The sequence below is a fragment of the Armigeres subalbatus genome, unplaced genomic scaffold (genome assembly GCF_024139115.2).
Source record: "Armigeres subalbatus isolate Guangzhou_Male unplaced genomic scaffold, GZ_Asu_2 Contig187, whole genome shotgun sequence".
Lineage (NCBI taxonomy): Eukaryota > Metazoa > Arthropoda > Insecta > Diptera > Culicidae > Armigeres > Armigeres subalbatus.
In genome coordinates this window covers 66592-78510 of record NW_026942694.1, presented here as the reverse complement: position 1 = coordinate 78510, position 11919 = coordinate 66592, and the positions used below count along the sequence as shown (strand labels likewise).

The 11919-nt window shown below is 38.3% G+C and overlaps 1 long non-coding RNA gene across 1 annotated transcript; it reads right to left on the bottom strand.

Annotated features, from left to right (window-relative positions):
- Window positions 1-1883: 1883 nt before the first annotated feature.
- On the bottom strand, window positions 1884-2712 carry LOC134203472 (uncharacterized). The gene is made up of 3 exons (XR_009977613.1): window positions 2413-2712; window positions 2136-2349; window positions 1884-2068 (listed from the first exon to the last, which is right to left on the bottom strand). It is a non-coding gene; the product is annotated as an uncharacterized LOC134203472 (long non-coding RNA).
- Between the last annotated feature and the right edge of the window lie 9207 nt (window positions 2713-11919).

The following is an 11919-nucleotide window of genomic DNA, read 5'->3' as shown; positions in this document are numbered from 1 at the left end:
TGCTATAGGCGAATTCGAGAAGCATCCAGTGTTATGGGCCAAATATATTTAAGTAAGTTAGTATTCTCAATCCAGTTGAAAATCAGAATTGGGGGATAGCGAAGTTGGATTTTTCTCAGCGCACCACTTCCGAAGTAATGGGCCAAACACAATTGATATGTTTGCGTGCGTTTTGACAGTTTTCTTATGGGAAAACTGTCAAAACGCACGCAAACGTATCAATTGTGTTTGGCCCATAAGGTTTAATGTACGGATTGCAATTTAAGGCCACAGACAAACAGACATAACACTCGTTAAAATACCATCGCTCACTGATTTACTGGTCAATTCAAATAATCATTAGTTGGCTAATCGATCACTCGTGGCGCGCTCATCGAATTTACTCTAGTTTGACATTTGCTCACTACCAAGGGGTCAACCACTCGGCACAATGTGCCCGCGGCACAGTATGGCACACTTTCGGCACATCTGGGCACCCTTTCTAGTTTTGACACCTGAGCTTTCAGTGTCAAGCACGAATGTCAAGTGTTTGATGAAATGAAACAAAAAAGTCATAAACAAGCACAAAACACTTTGCTGAGTACTGATGGTGCTTCGCAATCTCCGTTAAGTTAACTATAGTATCTATAGGTTTTTCAGGACATCCTGGAACACGACATTAAATTTGAACTGTCTTCCATGTCGACAGCGGTCGACAGAACGAAGCAGAAAGACGGCCGTATCATGTATCTTCCCGACGAACGACAAACTTTTGGGAGCTGTTCATCCAGCTGCCGGGCATCGACGTAAACAAACCAGACAACATACCGGTTCACAAGCTGGCTCACGGACGTTGTAAACATGTTGATCACGAAACGCTGGAGTTTGGCAACTGGTAACAATCTCGGGTTCATTACATGTATTAAGGCTGTACTCCAAGGAAGGATTCGATGTGTTAAGCTGCTACTATTCGCTGAGGATTCTCCGTCTCTCCGATAGAGACAAACACCGGCAGGAGTTTTGAAGCTGAGCAGTGGGTCCGTTTTTATGGAAGACACGTGTGACAAAACGATAGAACAGTGTGCGGGGCACGGCTGCTAAATAAGTCAGCACCCTGTGGTAAGTGGTAACATTATATTGTGCATCCCGAAGGCTGGTTTACAGTTCAGAAACGTATCACGGAATTTTGCCCCCATGCATTTTTGAAGGAGCAGGATTCACAGGATTTGGGCACGGAAAACAAAATTCCCGCATCTTTAAAAATACATGGGAGACCAAATCCTGTGACACGTTTTCCAAACTGTAAACCAGCCTTAACGCACTGTGACCGGAAGCAATAGCATCGCGAAACAAAACGGCGTACCAAAAGGGGATTCGTTCCAAATTCCTTTCCTTATTTCCATTCAACTTTTTCTCAGAATTTTTGTTTGTTCTTTATTTAAGTGAGTTTTTCTCAGAAGACGAACAAGACGAAAGAAGTGGACGAAAACTACATCGAGGATTTGATAAACTATTCCTAATCGGTCATAAGCTGCGAATTCCACTACAAGTGACATACGCCAACAGTAATTCGCTAATCAAAGTAGCTGGTTGCTCCGAAAGTGATACCAACAGGATACGATGATGAGTGTATCAGTACACTCAGAATAAAGCGCATATTTTAATTAAGTGCCAAGCACTTATAATATGACCAGTGAGTTTCGCATTCATAAACTATGTGCCAAACTAATAGTCCTTCGTCGATTCATTCATCATGAATTTTATGTGCGAAGTTATTACATTTCCATACCATGTGCACATGAGATACATAAGGCTCAATGGACAATGATTTATTAGTACTGCACATATATATTAAAGGGGTATTTAACAGCTTTGTTTTATTTACGAGCGATGGAATTGTAGTTTGTGTTTCATAATATAATGATTATTTTATTCGCAATAATAATAGTTACAAATTTCTGTAGGAATAAGAGTTTCAGAGTACTGCTAACGAAGTTCCAGCGTGCAGTCATAATTTATTTACGAACTTTTATTTCCTCTATAGTCATCCCGCTCTTGCTCCTGCTCCAACGATTAACATCAGGCATTTCTGAAAGTGACAAGACATATATTTTTAAACATCAACATTCACGTTTATCTCTGGAATATATTCTAACCTTGAAATCGTTGAAAATGCAGTACGCCGACACGATTGGATTGTTGGTTTATAATTTCCGGAATGATGAATAGATGGTGCTCCCAGAGTTTCTGCAGCATTTGTGCATTATTCCTTTGTTCGCCCACAGCTCCTATAGTTCTTATATTCCGATTAACTTCCGGCACGACTTCCAGTGTGGAGAAAGCAAAAACACTGCAGCTTGAATCCACCTGCTGATGAAAAAACATTACTTGTTTCAAACAGAGGTCTCGACTTGAGAACAAATGTGTACTTACCTGAAACTATGCACTGGGTTATCGTAAAAATGAGTTTTTCCTCTGATATTCTAAATATCATTAGTTCCTAAGTAAATCTCGCCATTTCAGATTTTTTTATTTTTCCATCACATTCCAGGGGTAAATTTGTTGTTTTACATTTTATGTGCGAAGATTAATGACTTGATTCTATTAGTAGCGACAAATATAATATACATTTCGGAAACTATCACAATATAATAGAAAGTCGAATATTTTTCATAAAGCGCATTTATTTAGTATTAGGCGCACATAAATTAGAAAAGCAGTCGAGTTTTTCAAATCTATGCGAGTTCTGCACATACATTTTATCACTGATATAATTTGAGTGTAGGCAATCCTCAACAGTACCGACTGCGCCACGAAGCAAAGTGAAATATAAATCTACACCATGCACACCAATATACCCAAGTATCATCATATGCGGAAAAAAAATCTTGATACCAATGCTGTAATTGAATTTGAAAGAAGAGGACTCACGAAGTCTTTATTAGACTGGAGGAAGTGTAAAGAGCGTTTGCCTTGCATTCGACAGATTTTCCATGGGGTCCAATGCAAATTAAATTGCAAATTTTGTGCTAGCGTATCAAATCATCTCAACGAGGAACTAAACATGCTAAATAGCTTGTAACAAAAGATATTTTAGTTACTAGATAAAGATTGTCGCTGTCGTCGCTGTCCGGAACATCTTTTGCTGGCGAGGATAGGGGAGCTAAATGTCAAAGAAGGAAAATCCATACGATTTGACAGGTATGTACCACACATGTTTCGGACAGCAGAACAAAGGGAACAGTAGCGACAATCTTTATCTAGTAACTAAAATATCTTTTCTTGTAACCCTATATTTATTCGAAGAATTTAAAAACAAATTAGAAATAATTTTTAACTTACATTCTCTGAAAAACGGCGCCAAGAAGATTGAATTTCCAGTGCTTATTAAATTCATTGTCCGTCGGTTTAGGGAAGATATATTCTTCTTCTTATTGGCATTACATCTCCACACTGGGACAGAGCCGCTTCGCAGCTTAGTGTTCATTAAGCACTTCCACAGTTATTAACTGCGAGTTTTCTAAGCCAGGTTACCATTTTTGCATTCGTATATCATGAGGCTAGCACGAGGATACTTTTATTCTCAGGGAAGTCGAGACAATTTCCAATCCGAAAATTGCCTATACCGGCACCGGGAATCGAACCCAGCCACCCTTAGCGTCAGCATGGTCTTGCTTTGTAGCCGCGCGTCTTACCGCACGGCTAAGGAGGGCCCCTTAGGGGAGATATATAATGGGTAATTTTCAACCCACCTCCTCCCTATGTCATCTTTTTGTATGAAATATCTGGAAACTTTGTATGGACCGTCACACGTCGGTCAACCACTCTGTCTGCTTCTCATTTAGTCACAACAAGTTTATTCCGCCACAACCCTCTGTCTTCTTCTCATTTAGTCTTGCCATCCCTTGAATCATTACGTTACCTTTAGCCCATATGAATAAACTCTACTCAAATATCTGTGAAGATTCAAAGATATTTGCACCAGTACGCTGAGAGATTTGATTTAAGAGTATTTATTTACTCAGGTTTGTACTAATGACACACTGGGTGGTATTCGTACCATGGTACAAGTTGTACCACTAGTGTGGTATCGTGTACCATGCCGCCACTTTGATATTTCCTCCCGAAGTTGTTGAGAGGGTGCTTTTGGTCCGGGACGACAATAAGAAGCATCAATTTCAGTTCTTGCATTTAGACAAACGGTTCCGCATTACTCGACAAGGTATACTCGGCGATGTATCGTTCCGGAGCACTTCCGAAAAGATTAGGCATGGGACTCCGGTTCAATGGTCGTCGATGGGATATGACGGAGGGATGATGCTCCGAGTTCGTGCGGCTGCTAATTAGCTGGAGATTTCCTAGGATCATATAATAGCGCTGGCAAAGGATGAACGTGCATCGGTAGCTTGATCGGTAGTGAATATTCGGGATTTATATTGCATTCATACAGAGTGGCAGCAACATATATTGCCTAATGAAAACGGATTATATAAATATATTCGCAAGGCTGATTAATTCTAAAAAACTTACTTGTGGGTAATACGCCGGTAGCTTTTGTGATGATAGCACCCGGTTTCGATGATAGTGGCAGCGATGATTCAGTTGTTAATTTCCCGCACCACATGGGTGAAGCCAAGGTTGTCGAAATATTAGACATATTTTTATGTTTTCCTGCGTGTTTTTATTTAAACTGAGGTCTCCGGAGCTTCCTACGGTTGAATACGGAATATTTCAGCTGCGATTAATGTTCCTTATCGGAAATTCAGAAGTTCCTGTTTTTGTTATTTATTTACACATTTTTCCCGTGATGCCAAATAGGTAAATATAAAAAACAGTGCCACCAGAAAAATTATTATTTTTTAATCGGCACACTTCGGCACAGTTAACGGCACAGTGGGCACAATTAGCCATTCTGGAAGTGTGCCGAGTGGTTTACCCCTTGCTCACTACCGCCATCTGATTCGTGATTTGTCCAAATAACTGAAATCAACAGATGCCGTTAGTGTTTGAACGACGATGAATATGATGAGTGAATATTCAATTTGTTATGTCTGTTTGTCTGTGTTACACTGCCAAAAATATCCCAAGTAACCATTAAGCCGTAAAAACCGACTTTATTTCGGTTCTATAGTCGCATAAAAACTTGAACAACAGTGCTAATAAGGTCTAAATTATATTTTAGTGCTGCTCAAAGGCCGCTTTTGGCGAATTATTTGGCTGATATAGTGCTTGCCCCTACCAATTTTTCCACGCCTATGCCAAAATGTCAAAATTTTTAGACGAGTTGGAACGGGACGAAAAAAAAAAGAAATGGAAAATATTTGTTTGCGTTCTTTCTTTTTTCTTCCCATTGGGATTCTATGATTTTTTTTGCTTATTATATTTAATTCCGGGATTGAACTTTTGAACTGTGTTTGTCCGTTTTGGTTCAGGTTTGCTGTCTAGTTTGCCATCTGATCCATCACGGATTTGAATGGATGTATTGCTGGGAAGGGATAAAAACAGAAGGATTTTATCTACCTTTGAGTCAAAGAGCGAGAAAGCATTGAGGCATTGGAAATGAAAATGAATCATATGTAATTAATTGGACGGAACTTTTTTTAGTATTTAAGTAGCCTATCTAAAGGTATCTTTTAGGTAAATATTAATAGAAATATCGCCGTAGAACACATTCACAGCTCATACAGCATTTATCCGGCATAGTCCATGCAATGTGTTGTAGACTATGATTTACCAAAAATGTTTCTAATGCGAGTGAAAGAGACAGGTTATAAAATTCTAGGTGTGATTGTTATTGATTCTACCAAAACGTCATAGATAGTAGCTCTAGATTGATAATAATAATTCCCTTATTCGGCTTGAATTCATAAGGCTTATATCAAAGCGTTATATACCGAAATACGGCTTCTTTTAATGCTTGAAGTTTTTACGACTAATTAGCACTTGAAAATCATATATACAGCTTATAGGCACTGAAATGTTGTTACAGTAGCCGTTCGATAACTGCAAAATGTTTACTTTTCAGTTAACGAATGCCGTTCGATAACTGCAACGCATTCTAGACGTCAAACGGTTGTCAATCGACGTCAGATGCAATAAAAATGCATCCAAATGTGCAGCGCAGTGCAGTTGTCATTGAGTTTGACATCAGTTTGAAGTTTAGCGGTTCGATAACTGCGAAACTGTTGCAACTATCGAATTGCAGTTAAAAAGCATTGCAGTTAAATGACTTGCAGTTATCGAACGTCTACTGTATATGGTTTATATAAGGCTTATTAAAGTGCTTAATGGTTACCTGGGATCTGTATAAGATATAGGGCACAGCACGGACTGCTTTGTCTCTTTCTCGCTGCAAAGAAATTTTAAAACAACAAGGCCAGTTTTTGTCAAAACTTAAGAGGAACGAAAGAGAAAGAGATGTTTCCGTGCAGTGCCCTATATGTGTCGCCGATATATTTTTTTGCAATAGCTCCACCCTAATATCATCGATATAAAACCACGCACATAAATTAAATAATTGCTAATTCGAGACCACACATGAAGTTTATTTGGATATATATTTCATTAGTAGTTCGCGTGGAGAATGGTTATGTGTGCGCTGATATACATCATAAGTTACACACTTAATATATTTGAACGGGCTCGGTAAACGAATTACCGATTTCTCAACAGCTGAGCTCTCGGCAGTCCGCTCAGTAAAAAGTTTAACAATTTACCGAGTCCTCGGTTTGCACTCTCGATGACTAAATGTCAAATTTTACTGAGATAATCTGTAAAAACTACTGATTACTCAGTAAAAAAATACTGAATAATTTGTAAAAAGAATTTAATTTAGAAGAATTTACTGATTTTTGTATTACATTATACCGACTTGTCAGCAATGTAATACAATTTACAGGATATCGGTAAAAGAGATAACCGAGTTGCTCTGTTCAACAAAATCTGCTTGTGGCTGTCAAAAATAAATACCGAGAAATCAGTAAAAAGAATATACTTTGCTGAGCTTACGGTAATACTTTTACCGAGTTCAGGTCCCAGTAGACTTCCACGAGTTGTGACGCTGGAAGTGGCGCCATATTGTGTGTTAAACTTTTTCGGGGTTTTGAACCTGTAGTTTGTGCACTGTGCAAATCAATATTTGTTTGTTAACAGATATTTCGGTAAGTAAAAGTGATCAAACAAAATACAAAATACAAAACTATTACTTGAATTTTCAGGAAGATTGCCACATTCGTTAAGTTTGATCCACCCACGTATCAAGGTCAGAGGAAGCCGATATGCTTGCAGCTCGTCGCCAAACACGTCTACGGATGGTCTGCAACTGATCTTCCTTCTGTTCGGTCGACATTACTCGATGCGGCACCGTATATTCTTTTTACTGATTTCTCGGTATTTATTTTTGACAGCCACAAGCAAATTTTGTTGAACAGAGCAACTCGGTTATCTCTTTTACTGATATCCTGTAAATTGTATTACATTGCTGACAAGTCGGTATAATGTAATACAAAAATCAGTAAATTCTTCTAAATTAACTGACCTCTCGGTTCGAATTTAAAATTACCGGGCAAAATCGGTAAAATTTTTTACCGAGACGAAATTCTTGATTTGAGTGTGTAAATCTATGGATTTTTGCCAATAAATATGTGTGGATTTTTAGTAGTGTAGAGCTATCATCTATGACGTTTGGGTGAAATCAATAACAATAATACCTAGAGTTTTATAACCTGTCTCTTTTACTCCCATTTGGAACTGATATTATTGAGGGAGGGAAAGGGAACGGTGAGATGTTCCGGCGGGTGCACGACAATTATTTTTAAAGCCTACCATGTCATTATGGTTTGCAGTGATAATAGTGATTAACGTTTGTACATATAGGAAAATAAATCATACTGCAATGAAAATATTGCGCTTTTTGCACTTTATAAGAGTTCTGTGAGATTTTTTTTCCCACAGTCATCTTTTTCTCACACTCAATACACTCAAAAAAGTTTGATTTTCCGTGTATAATATTTGTGTGTGAGTGCAGAATCTGAAAACAAATAGACGTCAAATCATGGCGGGAATCGATTTAGTGTACACGCTTACATGTGACTAACGAGTAATGGGTTATAATTGGGTATATTTCAGTAACAAAAATTTATCAACCCGAAATGAGAGTGAGTGTGAGAAAAAGAAGCAAGCAAATCACAATCTACACATAAATCTTCAAATTGGTGAAATCAAGGGTGAAATCGGCAATAAATGTTTCATCTTTATTCTGTATAGTGCCTCCCCAAGTCACCTTTTATTCATCGGTCCTTTTCAAATGTAATGTTTGAAAGCTCATTTGAATCTACTCAAAAGTAAGTCAAATTCGACTCACTTTGGAAAAAAGTGGAACAGCTCACTTTTGAGTAACCGAATGTTTACTCACTTACGAGTAATGCAGCAATATGTCAAAATTAGAGTAAGACTTACTCACTTTTTTCCAGCTAAAAGTGAGTAGATCTTACTCACTTTTGAAAATGTTTTGCGCTTGGCAATGGAATGGAATTTCATTTTATTTCATTATTTATGGAATTTCATAGTATTTCGCCTAGCTCAAATCATTTATTAATATAATTTTAGTGGGATGTACCAATACATAATGCTAAGAGTTTACATAAGAGTTTAAATACATAAGTAGTCGATAAAATCATCATCATTCGGGCACTGAGTGATTTTGTTCTCGATAGATTCATTTTCTTCGTCACCAAGGAACTATAGACGATGAAACGCCCATGATTTGACCGGGGTATCTTCTTCCAATTATGCGTACACCTAAAAATAAGAAACGAGGGGAAATTATAATAAACTCAAAACATTTATCGGAACTAAACATTTCTAACCTCCATCATCACTTTGTGCTTGTTGGGACTCAGGATCTGTCTTTTCACGTGAACGTAATGGTCACAATAGCTGACGCTGTTGACCCGTGATAGACCCTCGCCGGGTGCGCGAAGATGTGACTGGCACAACACAAGGACTGGCACCACCTGGATTGTCTGATCGTCGTAGACGCACTGCACCTCCTGTACCACCGACGATCGCTTGAGAGGGAAATGTTTCCATCTGTGTGTACATGGGCACCGTCTTGGCAGGAGTAGAGACTTTAATCTGCGATGTAAATAAAAAAACTTATTTTCATAACGCATTGATTGATACAATGGGTACAACGCATTTGTTTCATTATCCATCGAACGATTACAAATTCGTTATAACACCAATTTGTCGCTTGCTTTTATTAACATGCGTGCTCACATCTGAAAAATATCACTTAATGAGTTCAGTACTTAAAAACTTACTTGAATGTAATGAATAGTTCTTCGTTTCGTATCGCCTGTTCATAACGCTGACTGACATTGGAACGATTACAAGTTCTTTGAAGGCGTTAACGCGCATAATATTTCAGGCACGAGTATGTGCTTCGCGTACCCGAACTGTAATACCAACAGATGGAACGCATCACAAATTTTCCGGTAGATAGGGTAAGACGGTATAATATGCCCCCCCTAAGGCAACTCTTTGATAACTTTTTCTTTTCAACGCATTTTGTGCAAACTTTGTGATATTTGGTAGTCCAGGAAGTTGCAAATGTACTGTCCGTGAGTATTCATATAAAAATATTTCCGATAACACTTTATAAAGCTTTTTTTGATAAGTCGTGAATAATGGATTTCAACAAGTGCCTGGGCAATACGCCCCACCTTAGCCAAAGACGTTCCACAGACCTTCATTAAAATTTTATCAATCCCATAATAAAAAGGTTACAAATCCTTATGCGCTTGACATTAAAAAACCAACATAGGTCCATTTAAGCAGGTGTAAATAACATTTCAATATTTTCCATACAATTTGGAAGCAACTGCTGCAGGCTCGCTGCGCTTGTGTCCAATAGGTAAGGGCATATCGTCCTGCCTACACTGGGGCGTTTTGGCCAGTGAAACATGTTTTCAAAAATCGTTACATTTTGAAGATGGAAGCAATTTGTTATCATATTAACCACTGAGAAAAGTTATTTTGTTGCCCTACTGAGTGTTCCAGTGCAACTTTTGTGGACAGTATGTCAGAGTCGCTCCAGAATGTTGAGCTAACAAACATAAAAAGTTACATCAAAACTGTATCTTTTGTATTTTGCTATTATTTTCATTGTGTAATACAAAAATACTTCCACATTCACATAGTATGATGGGTTTACAGATACTTATTGGTAACAACTGATTTTGACTCTCAATTAGTTATAGTTATCTAGAAATCAAAGGGGGGCGTTTTGGCCAGGTGGGGCGCATTATACCGTCTTACCCTATTTATTGTCTTCATTCCAGTTTCTGTAGCGGGACTGGTGGTGGCTGGCCCAATTATTACTTCCGGTCTTTTACTATACTTAGTATAGTAATAGTCAAGCATTCATTCTACATAATACTAATATGGGGGTAAGCGTGGTCAATTGTTATAGAATTTAAAAAGAAAATGAATGCTAAGACCAAAGTGTCACTGGATGACTCCAAACGGGCCAGTATAATGTGGGGTAGTCAGGGTTTAACTAAATTAGCTATTTTGTCACGCACTAATTTCAGTATAATTTGTTTCTACGAATCAAATTCCTAGAAGTTAGGTTTTCAGCATTACTTAGCGCAAGAGAGGGTTTAAACTCTGCGTTAAACTGCATTTTATTCGCCGATTCGGGGCGTTATCAAGGAGTGATCAGTACTCATGGAACACATTGTTTAACGCGAATGTCAGCCGGGTTCGATCAAAGTGTAAGATTTAGTGTAATTAGTTTAGTTATTTTTATTTTTAGGCATCAAACGTTAGGGAGCATGTTTTCAGCGTCGCACAGCCCAGGAGAGAGGTGTAAGCTCACAACGGTATAGTGTAGAGCCGTCCTCGATTGGGGGTCCTGTGGGTCGCATGTAGTGGCTGTGCTCGGGGCAGTTATGTGTTGGAAAAGCGGTTTCGGGGGAGTTAGGATCGAGTTTTAATATAAACAGATGTAGGGTTTTACAAAAAAAATATAACTTTCACGTTTCATCTTGTGGAGATTATAAATAGCCAAAGCGTTGAGTATAAGCTTTTTGTTAGGAACTGAACTAATTTATCCGATTTGGAATAGATCGAATAGTAGGTATATGGACAATAATAGAAACTATATACAGTTATCGTTTTATTAAGTACATATTGAGGATATGTTTTGGTTGTTGAGTATCAGATGGGCATGTGTGATATCCATTAATAAGACAGAATTATTAGAACTGTATTTTTGTGTGTCTTTGTAGTAAGATAAATTACTTTACTAATGTTTTGCGGGCCGGCGAGTGAAAGCGGCCCAATTCTTTTATCTACCTCTTTCCAGACGACCAGTGATGAAGAAAATCTTATAGTTCCAGTATCAGCAGTGGTATTCATATTCATAACAAATCCACCGTCAATACAGGTAGTCTGTGTTCACATCGTGATTACTTCAGGACAATCCCAACATCTTCTGTGAATTGCAGATAAGTATTGCGTTTGTATTTTAATTACGCACTGAGCTCGTTCTAATCTGGATCGATGAATGAATCTTACGGTCACTAATCAATATCATTAGTAATTTTAAATAATCCCGTAGATTAGAAAAGCAAGTGCATATATTTCTATTTTATGGCAACATATCACAACGAAACGGACCATTCGGAGCCTTAAGTAAGATCTCGGTCCGGTTGCATCTAAGGAGATCTTAGTGCAGTGCACACCGGACGTGTTGCCCAGTAGACGTATCGCTCAGCGGTATTTAAATACAACGCAGATAGGCTATGGTCAGAGGGTGCGTTGATATTACAAGATTACAAGATTACAAGATTCATTCCAGTTTCGTAGCGGGACTGTTACTTGCCCGGCTTGGTGCCCGGTTCGTATATCGTGATCCGGAACATTTGGGTCTTG